The sequence below is a fragment of the Tachypleus tridentatus genome, chromosome 6, assembly GCF_004210375.1.
Source record: "Tachypleus tridentatus isolate NWPU-2018 chromosome 6, ASM421037v1, whole genome shotgun sequence".
Classification (NCBI taxonomy): domain Eukaryota; kingdom Metazoa; phylum Arthropoda; class Merostomata; order Xiphosura; family Limulidae; genus Tachypleus; species Tachypleus tridentatus.
The window spans coordinates 127,006,264-127,024,679 of record NC_134830.1 but is presented as its reverse complement, the minus strand read 5'-3'; the positions used below and the strand labels follow the sequence as shown (position 1 = coordinate 127,024,679).

General features: G+C 34.9%; 6 non-coding genes across 6 annotated transcripts; all 6 read left to right on the top strand.

Moving 5' to 3' along the window:
• The first annotated feature begins 1,220 nt into the window (after positions 1-1,220).
• On the top strand, positions 1,221-1,294 carry TRNAI-AAU (transfer RNA isoleucine (anticodon AAU)). The gene has a single exon. It is a non-coding gene; the product is annotated as a tRNA-Ile (tRNA).
• A 3,278-nt stretch (positions 1,295-4,572) lies between these two features.
• TRNAI-AAU (transfer RNA isoleucine (anticodon AAU)) lies at positions 4,573-4,646 on the top strand. Its single transcript has one exon. It is a non-coding gene; the product is annotated as a tRNA-Ile (tRNA).
• Positions 4,647-7,913: 3,267 nt separating this feature from the next.
• TRNAI-AAU (transfer RNA isoleucine (anticodon AAU)) lies at positions 7,914-7,987 on the top strand. The gene has a single exon. It is a non-coding gene; the product is annotated as a tRNA-Ile (tRNA).
• Positions 7,988-11,269: 3,282 nt separating this feature from the next.
• Positions 11,270-11,343, top strand: TRNAI-AAU (transfer RNA isoleucine (anticodon AAU)). Its single transcript has one exon. It is a non-coding gene; the product is annotated as a tRNA-Ile (tRNA).
• A 3,281-nt stretch (positions 11,344-14,624) lies between these two features.
• TRNAI-AAU (transfer RNA isoleucine (anticodon AAU)) lies at positions 14,625-14,698 on the top strand. Its single transcript has one exon. It is a non-coding gene; the product is annotated as a tRNA-Ile (tRNA).
• Positions 14,699-17,980: 3,282 nt separating this feature from the next.
• Positions 17,981-18,054, top strand: TRNAI-AAU (transfer RNA isoleucine (anticodon AAU)). Its single transcript has one exon. It is a non-coding gene; the product is annotated as a tRNA-Ile (tRNA).
• The last annotated feature ends 362 nt before the right edge of the window (positions 18,055-18,416 follow it).

The window sequence follows — 18,416 nt, the reverse complement described above, 5'->3', positions numbered from 1 at the left end:
ACGAAAATACATAACACAAACTATTCACTGTAAACCGAGCCATAGCCAACATGACCGACACTCAATTCAACGACAACAGTACTAATCGACAGATGGCTCGGCGACAACCCGTTTGCCGACAATATCACTTGCCGACAGCTTCTTCTTTGTGGGTATTTGGGTATATTGGATTTTGGATACCCAGGAGGGTCCGTTGCAAATGACCTCTTCTTCCATCCCTAACTTTCATGTCGACTACCACAATATCTTCGTTGTAGTGATTTAGGGCCAGAGTAACCCACAGTACTCCGGCACTTTTCAGGGCTATATTCATATATTGCCTTGAGATGCTATTTTTCTGAATTTATGAAATATTATTTTGATTTTCGTTCTTTTTTATATTTTTCGTTATTACTTTTAATTTTTAAAATCTCTTTATATACTGAGATATTTATTAAAAGAAAAAGTAAAGAAAGGAAATATAGCTACGAAGATTATACAAATTCTAAACGTGAAGTGCTTGGTGGTCAGCTTCATTTATATTTCTTAAATATGTATTTATTGGAGAGAGGTGCTGAGGACTATGTTCATCACGTACGTAGTATCTGTCGAGATCCCACGATAAACAACTTTTATGGCAATTCTTATTAAAATAATTCAGTGCACTATGAAATAGCCTATGGAAAATTCTCTCTGTGTTTGGATACTTGTGCATGAACGTGGACGAAGTACTACGGGTACTTTATAAGCTGAAGTTAAGATTGAATTTTGTATTTTTCCTAGTTTGTGTAATTGTTTTTGTGATATGTTTATCCAGGCTGAACATGTGTATTCTATAATGGGTATTATGTATCTTGTTGTAGATTTTTATAATATTATTTGTTGATTGTGCCTTGAATTTAACCCAATAAGCTTCTAGCCTAATTTGCTCTTTCCCAGATTCTAGTTAGGATATTGTTAGTGTGCTGTATCCACGTTAATTTGATGTCGGAAGTTTATCCCAAAAATTTAACCGCTGTAGCAGTTCGTAAAAGTGATCCGGTCATGCGTAACTTTCGTGTATTTTTTGTTTTCAGTATATTTTCTCTGGCGAATATAATCAGTTGGTATTTCGGAATTTTCATCTTTTATTTGAATTTCTGGCAGTATTCTTCTCAGTTATTCAGGACTGATTGTAAATTTGTTTTTGCTATTGAAAAGAAGTAAAACTTTTCGAGACTGCCACATGATTGGCATTTAGTGGCCTGTTAGCTCAGTTGGTTAGAGCGTCGTGCTAATAACGCGAAGGTCGTGGGTTCGATCCCCATACAGGCCATTTATTAGTGATTAATTTTGCCACACATTTTGTGATTCACAGCGAAGATACCAAGCGAGCTTGACTATGTTTTTCACTCTGCTAACATGATGTTTTCATTGCGTGGACCTACTTCACTAATCCTGCCGTTAGTCGACGATGTCCTGCCTACGCGACTCTCGGCGTCATTTCTCGCCACGTTTATAGGTGAGGTTAAACCTGGTGCAATCATCGACCCTTTCAGATTTCGAATAATACGCCGAAGCGGAATTCTCTTCAAGCATTGTACACCAGCAGACTTATCACACACATGCAAGCACTGGAATACAGAAATGAAAGTTAGTTAGACACACACCGACCGGTTCTCTGTGTTTTACTTTAATTAGCTTTTGTTAAATAGCGTGCCTGTTTCGAAAGGTTTAACGGATTTATCGTCATTCGTTTATTTTAGTGCTTTCCCTTGTTTTTATATAGTTTTCTTTTCTGCATGTTACGTATATTGTGGAAGAATAAAAACAATACTAATGGACAAATATGTGCTTGAATAGTATAACAATACTTTTCATTTAATTCTAGAAAACAGATTTGAAGCACTTGAAATGAAATAAATGATCTTAAGAACAAAGTAACATTATCTTGGAATAGACATAAACGTTACCGAGAAAAAAAAAGACGCGAAAAAAAATTGTTTTCACTCTCACAAGAAATCAAGTTAAAAGATATACATTAGAAACGAAGAAAAGATCGTCGGGGAAAGGAAAATAAGACATTATTAGTTAGATTGGTTGAAATGAAAAAAAGATTAAGACCGAAAGAAAAAAGGAAAGAAAATGTAATGGAGTGATGTCAGAGGATAAAGAGATATAATAAAATGGATAAAACCGCTAATGAACGAACGCAATCAGAGGCAAGAAAGGAGACAAAATAAACGACAGATTAGACATTTTGGAGAAATGCAGAGAATTAAATAAAACTCTGTATGGCTCGAAAAACGAAAAAAAAAGAAAAGAAAGAGAGACATATATAAGCAAAGATATTAGAGGCAGACCACCAATCAACGTCGAAGAAGCGGAAAATGTAAAAGAATACGACTCTTGGAAATAATTAAATAATGGTGTTGTACCGAGAACCACTCTAGCCAACAAATTAAACGCATGAGTTCGTTGTTAAAACAGTTGTCAGATCACACGCTACTGAAAACAAATGAAGGAAAGTTCCACTTTTCTGTCTCCTATGTGTGATATAGTAGAAATGTAGTTTGTAAATAATATCATAACCTCTACTTATTAAATTTATGAAAACCATAGATGTGAATTGATTTGACTGAGCTTGAGTTTTGTAAACATCAAAGGCAACTAGAAGGAAACAAAGTAGTTTTCTGGATAACGTGTTTATACAAAGAGTGCTTAGAATCAGACAACACAAAAGCTTTGAAAATTCCTACATTAAAATACAAAAATAGGAAATGCATAATGTGTCTGCATATTATACTTCTTCCTACTAATTTCGACTTTAAAATCAACTGACTTTACGTGGTCAAGAAACACTAACTGCTTCTTGTTCCCATAAATGATCAATAGCATAAACTTTAAACTAAAAACCACATTTAAACACAACAAAATAAAACTCTTTATCTATGATGTTTTGCAGTACAACGCAAAATGAAAAGATCTTTCATGATAAACATAATAGCAGTCATAATTGAAAGTATTAAAAGTTATTTATTTGTTATTTTTTGAATTTCGCGCAAAACTACTCAAGGGCTATCTGTGCTAGCCGTCCCTAACTTAGCAGCATAAGACTAGAGGGAAGACAGCTTGTCATCACCACCGACCGCCAACTCTTGGGCTACTCTTTTACCAACGAATAATGGGATTGACCGTCACATTATAATGCCTCTACAGCTTAAAGGGCGAGCATATTAGGTGCGACCGGGTCTCGAAGTAAAAGATACAAAATAAAACTTGAATATACATGCTGGCTTTATACACACGAAGAAAAACAAAAGACTTTCAGATGATAAAATAATCCACAAATACATATATATGTTTACACCAAAGAAACGCCTTTAACATAGAAAAACGAAAATACATAACACAAACTATTCACTGTAAACCGAGCCATAGCCAACATGACCGACACTCAATTCAACGACAACAGTACTAATCGACAGATGGCTCGGCGACAACCCGTTTGCCGACAATATCACTTGCCGACAGCTTCTTCTTTGTGGGTATTTGGGTATATTGGATTTTGGATACCCAGGAGGGTCCGTTGCAAATGACCTCTTCTTCCATCCCTAACTTTCATGTCGACTACCACAATATCTTCGTTGTAGTGATTTAGGGCCAGAGTAACCCACAGTACTCCGGCACTTTTCAGGGCTATATTCATATATTGCCTTGAGATGCTATTTTTCTGAATTTATGAAATATTATTTTGATTTTCGTTCTTTTATATTTTTCGTTATTACTTTTAATTTTTAAAATCTCTTTATATACTGAGATATTTATTAAAAGAAAAAAGTAAAGAAAGGAAATATAGCTACGAAGATTATACAAATTCTAAACGTGAAGTGCTTGGTGGTCAGCTTCATTTATATTTCTTAAATATGTATTTATTGGAGAGAGGTGCTGAGGACTATGTTCATCACGTACGTAGTATCTGTCGAGATCCCACGATAAACAACTTTTATGGCAATTCTTATTAAAATAATTCAGTGCACTATGAAATAGCCTATGGAAAATTCTCTCTGTGTTTGGATACTTGTGCATGAACGTGGACGAAGTACTACGGGTACTTTATAAGCTGAAGTTAAGATTGAATTTTGTATTTTTCCTAGTTTGTGTAATTGTTTTTGTGATATGTTTATCCAGGCTGAACATGTGTATTCTATAATGGGTATTATGTATCTTGTTGTAGATTTTATAATATTATTTGTTGATTGTGCCTTGAATTTAACCCAATAAGCTTCTAGCCTAATTTGCTCTTTCCCAGATTCTAGTTAGGATATTGTTAGTGTGCTGTATCCACGTTAATTTGATGTCGGAAGTTTATCCCAAAAATTTAACCGCTGTAGCAGTTCGTAAAAGAGATCCGGTCATGCGTAACTTTCGTGTATTTTTTGTTTTCAGTATATTTTCTCTGGCGAATATAATCAGTTGGTATTTCGGAATTTTCATCTTTTATTTGAATTTCTGGCAGTATTCTTCTCAGTTATTCCGGACTGATTGTAAATTTGTTTTTGCTATTGAAAAGAAGTAAAACTTTTCGAGACTGCCACATGTTTGGCATTTAGTGGCCTGTTAGCTCAGTTGGTTAGAGCGTCGTGCTAATAACGCGAAGGTCGTGGGTTCGATCCCCATACAGGCCATTTACGAGTAATTAATTTTGCCACAGCGAAGATACCAAGCGAGCTTGACTATGTTTTTCACTCTGCTAACATGATGTTTTCATTGCGTGGTCCTACTTCACTAATCCTGCCGTTAGTCGACGATGTCCTGCCTACGCGACTCTCGGCGTCATTTCTCGCCACGTTTATAGGTGAGGTTAAACCTGGTGCAATCATCGACCCTTTCAGATTTCGAATAATACGCCGAAGCGGAATTCTCTTCAAGCATTGTACACCAGCAGACTTATCACACACATGCAAGCACTGGAATACAGAAATGAAAGTTAGTTAGACACACACCGACCGGTTCTCTGTGTTTTACTTTAATTAGCTTTTGTTGAATAGCGTGCCTGTTTCGAAAGGTTTAACGGATTTATCGTCATTCGTTTATTTTAGTGCTTTCCCTTGTTTTTATATAGTTTTCTTTTCTGCATGTTACGTATATTGTGGAAGAATAAAACAATACTAATGGACAAATATGTGCTTGAATAGTATAACAATACTTTTCATTTAATTCTAGAAAACAGATTTGAAGCACTTGAAATGAAATAAAAGATCTTAAGAACTAAGTAACATTACCTTGGAATAGACATAAACGTTACCGAAAAAAAAAAACGCGAAAAAAAATTGTTTTCACTCTCACAAGAAATCAAGTTAAAAGATATACATTAGAAACGAAGAAAAGATCGTCGGGGAAAGGAAAATAAGACATTATTAGTTAGATTGGTTGAAATGAAAAAAAGATTAAGACCGAAAGAAAAAAGGAAAGAAAATGTAATGGAGTGATGTCAGAGGATAAAGAGATATAATAAAATGGATAAAACCGCTAATGAACGAACGCAATCAGAGGCAAGAAAGGAGACAAAATAAACGACAGATTAGACATTTTGGAGAAATGCAGAGAATTAAATAAAACTCTGATTGGCTCGAAAAACGAAAAAAAAAAGAAAAGAAAGAGAGACATATATAAGCAAAGATATTAGAGGCAGACCACCAATCAACGTCGAAGAAGCGGAAAATGTAAAAGAATACGACTCTTGGAAATAATTAAATAATGGTGTTGTACCGAGAACCACTCTAGCCAACAAATTAAACGCATGAGTTCGTTGTTAAAAACAGTTGTCAGATCACACGCTACTGAAAACAAATGAAGGAAAGTTCCACTTTTCTGTCTCCTATGTGTGATATAGTAGAAATGTAGTTTGTAAATAATATCATAACCTCTACTTATTAAATTTATGAAAACCATAGATGTGAATTGATTTGACTGAGCTTGAGTTTTGTAAACATCAAAGGCAACTAGAAGGAAACAAAGTAGTTTTCTGGATAACGTGTTTATACAAAGAGTGCTTAGAATCAGACAACACAAAAGCTTTGAAAATTCCTACATTAAAATACAAAAATAGGAAATGCATAATGTGTCTGCATATTATACTTCTTCCTACTAATTTCGACTTTAAAATCAACTGACTTTACGTGGTCAAGAAACACTAACTGCTTCTTGTTCCCATAAATGATCAATAGCATAAACTTTAAACTAAAAACCACATTTAAACACAACAAAATAAAACTCTTTATCTATGATGTTTTGCAGTACAACGCAAAATGAAAAGATCTTTCATGATAAACATAATAGCAGTCATAATTGAAAGTATTAAAAGTTATTTATTTGTTATTTTTTGAATTTCGCGCAAAACTACTCAAGGGCTATCTGTGCTAGCCGTCCCTAACTTAGCAGCATAAGACTAGAGGGAAGACAGCTTGTCATCACCACCGACCGCCAACTCTTGGGCTACTCTTTTACCAACGAATAATGGGATTGACCGTCACATTATAATGCCTCTACAGCTTAAAGGGCGAGCATATTAGGTGCGACCGGGTCTCGAAGTATTAAAAGATACAAAATAAAAACTTGAATATACATGCTGGCTTTATACACACGAAGAAAAACAAAAGACTTTCAGATGATAAAAATAATCCACAAATACATATATATGTTTACACCAAAGAAACGCCTTTAACATAGAAAAACGAAAATACATAACACAAACTATTCACTGTAAACCGAGCCATAGCCAACATGACCGACACTCAATTCAACGACAACAGTACTAATCGACAGATGGCTCGGCGACAACCCGTTTGCCGACAATATCACTTGCCGACAGCTTCTTCTTTGTGGGTATTTGGGTATATTGGATTTTGGATACCCAGGAGGGTCCGTTGCAAATGACCTCTTCTTCCATCCCTAACTTTCATGTCGACTACCACAATATCTTCGTTGTAGTGATTTAGGGCCAGAGTAACCCACAGTACTCCGGCACTTTTCAGGGCTATATTCATATATTGCCTTGAGATGCTATTTTTCTGAATTTATGAAATATTATTTTGATTTTCGTTCTTTTTATATTTTTCGTTATTACTTTTAATTTTTAAAATCTCTTTATATACTGAGATATTTATTAAAAGAAAAAGTAAAGAAAGGAAATATAGCTACGAAGATTATACAAATTCTAAACGTGAAGTGCTTGGTGGTCAGCTTCATTTATATTTCTTAAATATGTATTTATTGGAGAGAGGTGCTGAGGACTATGTTCATCACGTACGTAGTATCTGTCGAGATCCCACGATAAACAACTTTTATGGCAATTCTTATTAAAATAATTCAGTGCACTATGAAATAGCCTATGGAAAATTCTCTCTGTGTTTGGATACTTGTGCATGAACGTGGACGAAGTACTACGGGTACTTTATAAGCTGAAGTTAAGATTGAATTTTGTATTTTTCCTAGTTTGTGTAATTGTTTTTGTGATATGTTTATCCAGGCTGAACATGTGTATTCTATAATGGGTATTATGTATCTTGTTGTAGATTTTTATAATATTATTTGTTGATTGTGCCTTGAATTTAACCCAATAAGCTTCTAGCCTAATTTGCTCTTTCCCAGATTCTAGTTAGGATATTGTTAGTGTGCTGTATCCACGTTAATTTGATGTCGGAAGTTTATCCCAAAAATTTAACCGCTGTAGCAGTTCGTAAAAGTGATCCGGTCATGCGTAACTTTCGTGTATTTTTTGTTTTCAGTATATTTTCTCTGGCGAATATAATCAGTTGGTATTTCGGAATTTTCATCTTTATTTTGAATTTCTGGCAGTATTCTTCTCAGTTATTCAGGACTGGTTGTAAATTTGTTTTTGCTATTGAAAAGAAGTAAAACTTTTCGAGACTGCCACATGATTGGCATTTAGTGGCCTGTTAGCTCAGTTGGTTAGAGCGTCGTGCTAATAACGCGAAGGTCGTGGGTTCGATCCCCATACAGGCCATTTATGAGTGATTAATTTTGCCACACATTTTGTGATTCACAGCGAAGATACCAAGCGAGCTTGACTATGTTTTTCACTCTGCTAACATGATGTTTTCATTGCGTGGACCTACTTCACTAATCCTGCCGTTAGTCGACGATGTCCTGCCTACGCGACTCTCGGCGACATTTCTCGCCACGTTTATCGGTGAGGTTAAACCTGGTGCAATCATCGACCCTTTCAGATTTCGAATAATACGCCGAAGCGGAATTCTCTTCAAGCATTGTACACCAGCAGACTTATCACACACATGCAAGCACTGGAATACAGAAATGAAAGTTAGTTAGACACACACCGACCGGTTCTCTGTGTTTTACTTTAATTAGCTTTTGTTAAATAGCGTGCCTGTTTCGAAAGGTTTAACGGATTTATCGTCATTCGTTTATTTTAGTGCTTTCCCTTGTTTTATATAGTTTTCTTTTCTGCATGTTACGTATATTGTGGAAGAATAAAACAATACTAATGGACAAATATGTGCTTGAATAGTATAACAATACTTTTCATTTAATTCTAGAAAACAGATTTGAAGCACTTGAAATGAAATAAATGATCTTAAGAACAAAGTAACATTATCTTGGAATAGACATAAACGTTACCGAGAAAAAAAAAGACGCGAAAAAAAATTGTTTTCACTCTCACAAGAAATCAAGTTAAAAGATATACATTAGAAACGAAGAAAAGATCGTCGGGGAAAGGAAAATAAGACATTATTAGTTAGATTGGTTGAAATGAAAAAAAGATTAAGACCGAAAGAAAAAAGGAAAGAAAATGTAATGGAGTGATGTCAGAGGATAAAGAGATATAATAAAATGGATAAAACCGCTAATGAACGAACGCAATCAGAGGCAAGAAAGGAGACAAAATAAACGACAGATTAGACATTTTGGAGAAATGCAGAGAATTAAATAAAACTCTGTATGGCTCGAAAAACGAAAAAAAAAGAAAAGAAAGAGAGACATATATAAGCAAAGATATTAGAGGCAGACCACCAATCAACGTCGAAGAAGCGGAAAATGTAAAAGAATACGACTCTTGGAAATAATTAAATAATGGTGTTGTACCGAGAACCACTCTAGCCAACAAATTAAACGCATGAGTTCGTTGTTAAAAACAGTTGTCAGATCACACGCTACTGAAAACAAATGAAGGAAAGTTCCACTTTTCTGTCTCCTATGTGTGATATAGTAGAAATGTAGTTTGTAAATAATATCATAACCTCTACTTATTAAATTTATGAAAACCATAGATGTGAATTGATTTGACTGAGCTTGAGTTTTGTAAACATCAAAGGCAACTAGAAGGAAACAAAGTAGTTTTCTGGATAACGTGTTTATACAAAGAGTGCTTAGAATCAGACAACACAAAAGCTTTGAAAATTCCTACATTAAAATACAAAAATAGGAAATGCATAATGTGTCTGCATATTATACTTCTTCCTACTAATTTCGACTTTAAAATCAACTGACTTTACGTGGTCAAGAAACACTAACTGCTTCTTGTTCCCATAAATGATCAATAGCATAAACTTTAAACTAAAAAACCACATTTAAACACAACAAAATAAAACTCTTTATCTATGATGTTTTGCAGTACAACGCAAAATGAAAAGATCTTTCATGATAAACATAATAGCAGTCATAATTGAAAGTATTAAAAGTTATTTATTTGTTATTTTTTGAATTTCGCGCAAAACTACTCAAGGGCTATCTGTGCTAGCCGTCCCTAACTTAGCAGCATAAGACTTGAGGGAAGACAGCTTGTCATCACCACCGACCGCCAACTCTTGGGCTACTCTTTTACCAACGAATAATGGGATTGACCGTCACATTATAATGCCTCTACAGCTTAAAGGGCGAGCATATTAGGTGCGACCGGGTCTCGAAGTATTAAAAGATACAAAATAAAACTTGAATATACATGCTGGCTTTATACACACGAAGAAAAACAAAAGACTTTCAGATGATAAAATAATCCACAAATACATATATATGTTTACACCAAAGAAACGCCTTTAACATAGAAAAACGAAAATACATAACACAAACTATTCACTGTAAACCGAGCCATAGCCAACATGACCGACACTCAATTCAACGACAACAGTACTAATCGACAGATGGCTCGGCGACAACCCGTTTGCCGACAATATCACTTGCCGACAGCTTCTTCTTTGTGGGTATTTGGGTATATTGGATTTTGGATACCCAGGAGGGTCCGTTGCAAATGACCTCTTCTTCCATCCCTAACTTTCATGTCGACTACCACAATATCTTCGTTGTAGTGATTTAGGGCCAGAGTAACCCACAGTACTCCGGCACTTTTCAGGGCTATATTCATATATTGCCTTGAGATGCTATTTTCTGAATTTATGAAATATTATTTTGATTTTCGTTCTTTTTATATTTTTCGTTATTACTTTTAATTTTTAAAATCTCTTTATATACTGAGATATTTATTAAAAGAAAAAGTAAAGAAAGGAAATATAGCTACGAAGATTATACAAATTCTAAACGTGAAGTGCTTGGTGGTCAGCTTCATTTATATTTCTTAAATATGTATTTATTGGAGAGAGGTGCTGAGGACTATGTTCATCACGTACGTAGTATCTGTCGAGATCCCACGATAAACAACTTTTATGGCAATTCTTATTAAAATAATTCAGTGCACTATGGAATAGCCTATCGAAAATTCTCTCTGTGTTTGGATACTTGTGCATGAACGTGGACGAAGTACTACGGGTACTTTATAAGCTGAAGTTAAGATTGAATTTTGTATTTTTCCTAGTTTGTGTAATTGTTTTTGTGATATGTTTATCCAGGCTGAACATGTGTATTCTATAATGGGTATTATGTATCTTGTTGTAGATTTTTTATAATATTATTTGTTGATTGTGCCTTGAATTTAACCCAATAAGCTTCTAGCCTAATTTGCTCTTTCCCAGATTCTAGTTAGGATATTGTTAGTGTGCTGTATCCACGTTAATTTGATGTCGGAAGTTTATCCCAAAAATTTAACCGCTGTAGCAGTTCGTAAAAGAGATCCGGTCATGCGTAACTTTCGTGTATTTTTTGTTTTCAGTATATTTTCTCTGGCGAATATAATCAGTTGGTATTTCGGAATTTTCATCTTTTATTTGAATTTCTGGCAGTATTCTTCTCAGTTATTCAGGACTGGTTGTAAATTTATTTTTGCTATTGAAAAGAAGTAAAACTTTTCGAGACTGCCACATGATTGGCATTTAGTGGCCTGTTAGCTCAGTTGGTTAGAGCGTCGTGCTAATAACGCGAGGGTCGTGGGTTCGATCCCCATACAGGCCATTTATTAGTGATTAATTTTGCCACACATTTTGTGATTCACAGCGAAGATACCAAGCGAGCTTGACTATGTTTTTCACTCTGCTAACATGATGTTTTCATTGCGTGGTCCTACTTCACTAATCCTGCCGTTAGTCGACGATGTCCTGCCTACGCGACTCTCGGCGACATTTCTCGCCACGTTCATCGGTGAGGTTAAACCTGGTGCAATCATCGACCCTTTCAGATTTCGAATAATACGCCGAAGCGGAATTCTCTTCAAGCATTGTACACCAGCAGACTTATCACACACATGCAAGCACTGGAATACAGAAATGAAAGTTAGTTAGACACACACCGACCGGTTCTCTGTGTTTTACTTTAATTAGCTTTTGTTAAATAGCGTGCCTGTTTCGAAAGGTTTAACGGATTTATCGTCATTCGTTTATTTTAGTGCTTTCCCTTGTTTTATATAGTTTTCTTTTCTGCATGTTACGTATATTGTGGAAGAATAAAAACAATACTAATGGACAAATATGTGCTTGAATAGTATAACAATACTTTTCATTTAATTCTAGAAAACAGATTTGAAGCACTTGAAATGAAATAAATGATCTTAAGAACAAAGTAACATTATCTTGGAATAGACATAAACGTTACCGAGAAAAAAAAAGACGCGAAAAAAAATTGTTTTCACTCTCACAAGAAATCAAGTTAAAAGATATACATTAGAAACGAAGAAAAGATCGTCGGGGAAAGGAAAATAAGACATTATTAGTTAGATTGGTTGAAATGAAAAAAAGATTAAGACCGAAAGAAAAAAGGAAAGAAAATGTAATGGAGTGATGTCAGAGGATAAAGAGATATAATAAAATGGATAAAACCGCTAATGAACGAACGCAATCAGAGGCAAGAAAGGAGACAAAATAAACGACAGATTAGACATTTTGGAGAAATGCAGAGAATTAAATAAAACTCTGTATGGCTCGAAAAACGAAAAAAAAAGAAAAGAAAGAGAGACATATATAAGCAAAGATATTAGAGGCAGACCACCAATCAACGTCGAAGAAGCGGAAAATGTAAAAGAATACGACTCTTGGAAATAATTAAATAATGGTGTTGTACCGAGAACCACTCTAGCCAACAAATTAAACGCATGAGTTCGTTGTTAAAACAGTTGTCAGATCACACGCTACTGAAAACAAATGAAGGAAAGTTCCACTTTTCTGTCTCCTATGTGTGATATAGTAGAAATGTAGTTTGTAAATAATATCATAACCTCTACTTATTAAATTTATGAAAACCATAGATGTGAATTGATTTGACTGAGCTTGAGTTTTGTAAACATCAAAGGCAACTAGAAGGAAACAAAGTAGTTTTCTGGATAACGTGTTTATACAAAGAGTGCTTAGAATCAGACAACACAAAAGCTTTGAAAATTCCTACATTAAAATACAAAAATAGGAAATGCATAATGTGTCTGCATATTATACTTCTTCCTACTAATTTCGACTTTAAAATCAACTGACTTTACGTGGTCAAGAAACACTAACTGCTTCTTGTTCCCATAAATGATCAATAGCATAAACTTTAAACTAAAAACCACATTTAAACACAACAAAATAAAACTCTTTATCTATGATGTTTTGCAGTACAACGCAAAATGAAAAGATCTTTCATGATAAACATAATAGCAGTCATAATTGAAAGTATTAAAAGTTATTTATTTGTTATTTTTTGAATTTCGCGCAAAACTACTCAAGGGCTATCTGTGCTAGCCGTCCCTAACTTAGCAGCATAAGACTAGAGGGAAGACAGCTTGTCATCACCACCGACCGCCAACTCTTGGGCTACTCTTTTACCAACGAATAATGGGATTGACCGTCACATTATAATGCCTCTACAGCTTAAAGGGCGAGCATATTAGGTGCGACCGGGTCTCGAAGTATTAAAAGATACAAAATAAAACTTGAATATACATGCTGGCTTTATACACACGAAGAAAAACAAAAGACTTTCAGATGATAAAATAATCCACAAATACATATATATGTTTACACCAAAGAAACGCCTTTAACATAGAAAAACGAAAATACATAACACAAACTATTCACTGTAAACCGAGCCATAGCCAACATGACCGACACTCAATTCAACGACAACAGTACTAATCGACAGATGGCTCGGCGACAACCCGTTTGCCGACAATATCACTTGCCGACAGCTTCTTCTTTGTGGGTATTTGGGTATATTGGATTTTGGATACCCAGGAGGGTCCGTTGCAAATGACCTCTTCTTCCATCCCTAACTTTCATGTCGACTACCACAATATCTTCGTTGTAGTGATTTAGGGCCAGAGTAACCCACAGTACTCCGGCACTTTTCAGGGCTATATTCATATATTGCCTTGAGATGCTATTTTTCTGAATTTATGAAATATTATTTTGATTTTCGTTCTTTTTATATTTTTCGTTATTACTTTTAATTTTTAAAATCTCTTTATATACTGAGATATTTATTAAAAGAAAAAGTAAAGAAAGGAAATATAGCTACGAAGATTATACAAATTCTAAACGTGAAGTGCTTGGTGGTCAGCTTCATTTATATTTCTTAAATATGTATTTATTGGAGAGAGGTGCTGAGGACTATGTTCATCACGTACGTAGTATCTGTCGAGATCCCACGATAAACAACTTTTATGGCAATTCTTATTAAAATAATTCAGTGCACTATGGAATAGCCTATCGAAAATTCTCTCTGTGTTTGGATACTTGTGCATGAACGTGGACGAAGTACTACGGGTACTTTATAAGCTGAAGTTAAGATTGAATTTTGTATTTTTCCTAGTTTGTGTAATTGTTTTTGTGATATGTTTATCCAGGCTGAACATGTGTATTCTATAATGGGTATTATGTATCTTGTTGTAGATTTTTATAATATTATTTGTTGATTGTGCCTTGAATTTAACCCAATAAGCTTCTAGCCTAATTTGCTCTTTCCCAGATTCTAGTTAGGATATTGTTAGTGTGCTGTATCCACGTTAATTTGATGTCGGAAGTTTATCCCAAAAATTTAACCGCTGTAGCAGTTCGTAAAAGTGATCCGGTCATGCGTAACTTTCGTGTATTTTTTGTTTTCAGTATATTTTCTCTGGCGAATATAATCAGTTGGTATTTCGGAATTTTCATCTTTTATTTGAATTTCTGGCAGTATTCTTCTCAGTTATTCAGGACTGATTGTAAATTTGTTTTTGCTATTGAAAAGAAGTAAAACTTTTCGAGACTGCCACATGATTGGCATTTAGTGGCCTGTTAGCTCAGTTGGTTAGAGCGTCGTGCTAATAACGCGAAGGTCGTGGGTTCGATCCCCATACAGGCCATTTATTAGTGATTAATTTTGCCACACATTTTGTGATTCACAGCGAAGATACCAAGCGAGCTTGACTATGTTTTTCACTCTGCTAACATGATGTTTTCATTGCGTGGACCTACTTCACTAATCCTGCCGTTAGTCGACGATGTCCTGCCTACGCGACTCTCGGCGTCATTTCTCGCCACGTTTATAGGTGAGGTTAAACCTGGTGCAATCATCGACCCTTTCAGATTTCGAATAATACGCCGAAGCGGAATTCTCTTCAAGCATTGTACACCAGCAGACTTATCACACACATGCAAGCACTGGAATACAGAAATGAAAGTTAGTTAGACACACACCGACCGGTTCTCTGTGTTTTACTTTAATTAGCTTTTGTTAAATAGCGTGCCTGTTTCGAAAGGTTTAACGGATTTATCGTCATTCGTTTATTTTAGTGCTTTCCCTTGTTTTATATAGTTTTCTTTTCTGCATGTTACGTATATTGTGGAAGAATAAAAACAATACTAATGGACAAATATGTGCTTGAATAGTATAACAATACTTTTCATTTAATTCTAGAAAACAGATTTGAAGCACTTGAAATGAAATAAATGATCTTAAGAACAAAGTAACATTATCTTGGAATAGACATAAACGTTACCGAGAAAAAAAAAGACGCGAAAAAAAATTGTTTTCACTCTCACAAGAAATCAAGTTAAAAGATATACATTAGAAACGAAGAAAAGATCGTCGGGGAAAGGAAAATAAGACATTATTAGTTAGATTGGTTGAAATGAAAAAAAGATTAAGACCGAAAGAAAAAAGGAAAGAAAATGTAATGGAGTGATGTCAGAGGATAAAGAGATATAATAAAATGGATAAAACCGCTAATGAACGAACGCAATCAGAGGCAAGAAAGGAGACAAAATAAACGACAGATTAGACATTTTGGAGAAATGCAGAGAATTAAATAAAACTCTGTATGGCTCGAAAAACGAAAAAAAAAAGAAAAGAAAGAGAGACATATATAAGCAAAGATATTAGAGGCAGACCACCAATCAACGTCGAAGAAGCGGAAAATGTAAAAGAATACGACTCTTGGAAATAATTAAATAATGGTGTTGTACCGAGAACCACTCTAGCCAACAAATTAAACGCATGAGTTCGTTGTTAAAACAGTTGTCAGATCACACGCTACTGAAAACAAATGAAGGAAAGTTCCACTTTTCTGTCTCCTATGTGTGATATAGTAGAAATGTAGTTTGTAAATAATATCATAACCTCTACTTATTAAATTTATGAAAACCATAGATGTGAATTGATTTGACTGAGCTTGAGTTTTGTAAACATCAAAGGCAACTAGAAGGAAACAAAGTAGTTTTCTGGATAACGTGTTTATACAAAGAGTGCTTAGAATCAGACAACACAAAAGCTTTGAAAATTCCTACATTAAAATACAAAAATAGGAAATGCATAATGTGTCTGCATATTATACTTCTTCCTACTAATTTCGACTTTAAAATCAACTGACTTTACGTGGTCAAGAAACACTAACTGCTTCTTGTTCCCATAAATGATCAATAGCATAAACTTTAAACTAAAAACCACATTTAAACACAACAAAATAAAACTCTTTATCTATGATGTTTTGCAGTACAACGCAAAATGAAAAGATCTTTCATGATAAACATAATAGCAGTCATAATTGAAAGTATTAAAAGTTATTTATTTGTTATTTTTTGAATTTCGCGCAAAACTACTCAAGGGCTATCTGTGCTAGCCGTCCCTAACTTAGCAGCATAAGACTAGAGGGAAGACAGCTTGTCATCACCACCGACCGCCAACTCTTGGGCTACTCTTTTACCAACGAATAATGGGATTGACCGTCACATTATAATGCCTCTACAGCTTAAAGGGCGAGCATATTAGGTGCGACCGGGTCTCGAAGTATTAAAAGATACAAAATAAAAACTTGAATATACATGCTGGCTTTATACACACGAAGAAAAACAAAAGACTTTCAGATGATAAAAATAATCCACAAATACATATATATGTTTACACCAAAGAAACGCCTTTAACATAGAAAAACGAAAATACATAACACAAACTATTCACTGTAAACCGAGCCATAGCCAACATGACCGACACTCAATTCAACGACAACAGTACTAATCGACAGATGGCTCGGCGACAACCCGTTTGCCGACAATATCACTTGCCGACAGCTTCTTCTTTGTGGGTATTTGGGTATATTGGATTTTGGATACCCAGGAGGGTCCGTTGCAAATGACCTCTTCTTCCATCCCTAACTTTCATGTCGACTACCACAATATCTTCGTTGTAGTGATTTAGGGCCAGAGTAACCCACAGTACTCCGGCACTTTTCAGGGCTATATTCATATATTGCCTTGAGATGCTATTTTTCTGAATTTATGAAATATTATTTTGATTTTCGTTCTTTTTATATTTTTCGTTATTACTTTTAATTTTTAAAATCTCTTTATATACTGAGATATTTATTAAAAGAAAAAGTAAAGAAAGGAAATATAGCTACGAAGATTATACAAATTCTAAACGTGAAGTGCTTGGTGGTCAGCTTCATTTATATTTCTTAAATATGTATTTATTGGAGAGAGGTGCTGAGGACTATGTTCATCACGTACGTAGTATCTGTCGAGATCCCACGATAAACAACTTTTATGGCAATTCTTATTAAAATAATTCAGTGCACTATGGAATAGCCTATGGAAAATTCTCTCTGTGTTTGGATACTTGTGCATGAACGTGGACGAAGTACTACGGGTACTTTATAAGCTGAAGTTAAGATTGAATTTTGTATTTTTCCTAGTTTGTGTAATTGTTTTTGTGATATGTTTATCCAGGCTGAACATGTGTATTCTATAATGGGTATTATGTATCTTGTTGTAGATTTTATAATATTATTTGTTGATTGTGCCTTGAATTTAACCCAATAAGCTTCTAGCCTAATTTGCTCTTTCCCAGATTCTAGTTAGGATATTGTTAGTGTGCTGTATCCACGTTAATTTGATGTCGGAAGTTTATCCCAAAATTTAACCGCTGTAGCAGTTCGTAAAAGTGATCCGGTCATGCGTAACTTTCGTGTATTTTTTGTTTTCAGTATATTTTCTCTGGCGAATATAATCAGTTGGTATTTCGGAATTTTCATCTTTTATTTGAATTTCTGGCAGTATTCTTCTCAGTTATTCAGGACTGATTGTAAATTTGTTTTTGCTATTGAAAAGAAGTAAAACTTTTCGAGACTGCCACATGATTGGCATTTAGTGGCCTGTTAGCTCAGTTGGTTAGAGCGTCGTGCTAATAACGCGAAGGTCGTGGGTTCGATCCCCATACAGGCCATTTATTAGTGATTAATTTTGCCACACATTTTGTGATTCACAGCGAAGATACCAAGCGAGCTTGACTATGTTTTTCACTCTGCTAACATGATGTTTTCATTGCGTGGACCTACTTCACTAATCCTGCCGTTAGTCGACGATGTCCTGCCTACGCGACTCTCGGCGTCATTTCTCGCCACGTTTATAGGTGAGGTTAAACCTGGTGCAATCATCGACCCTTTCAGATTTCGAATAATACGCCGAAGCGGAATTCTCTTCAAGAATTGACTATGGTTAACGTACTACAACAGATGCTGCTATAGTATTTTTAAATTAGACGTTAAATCGATCAACTTTTACTTACCATGTTAATTATCCAACTCC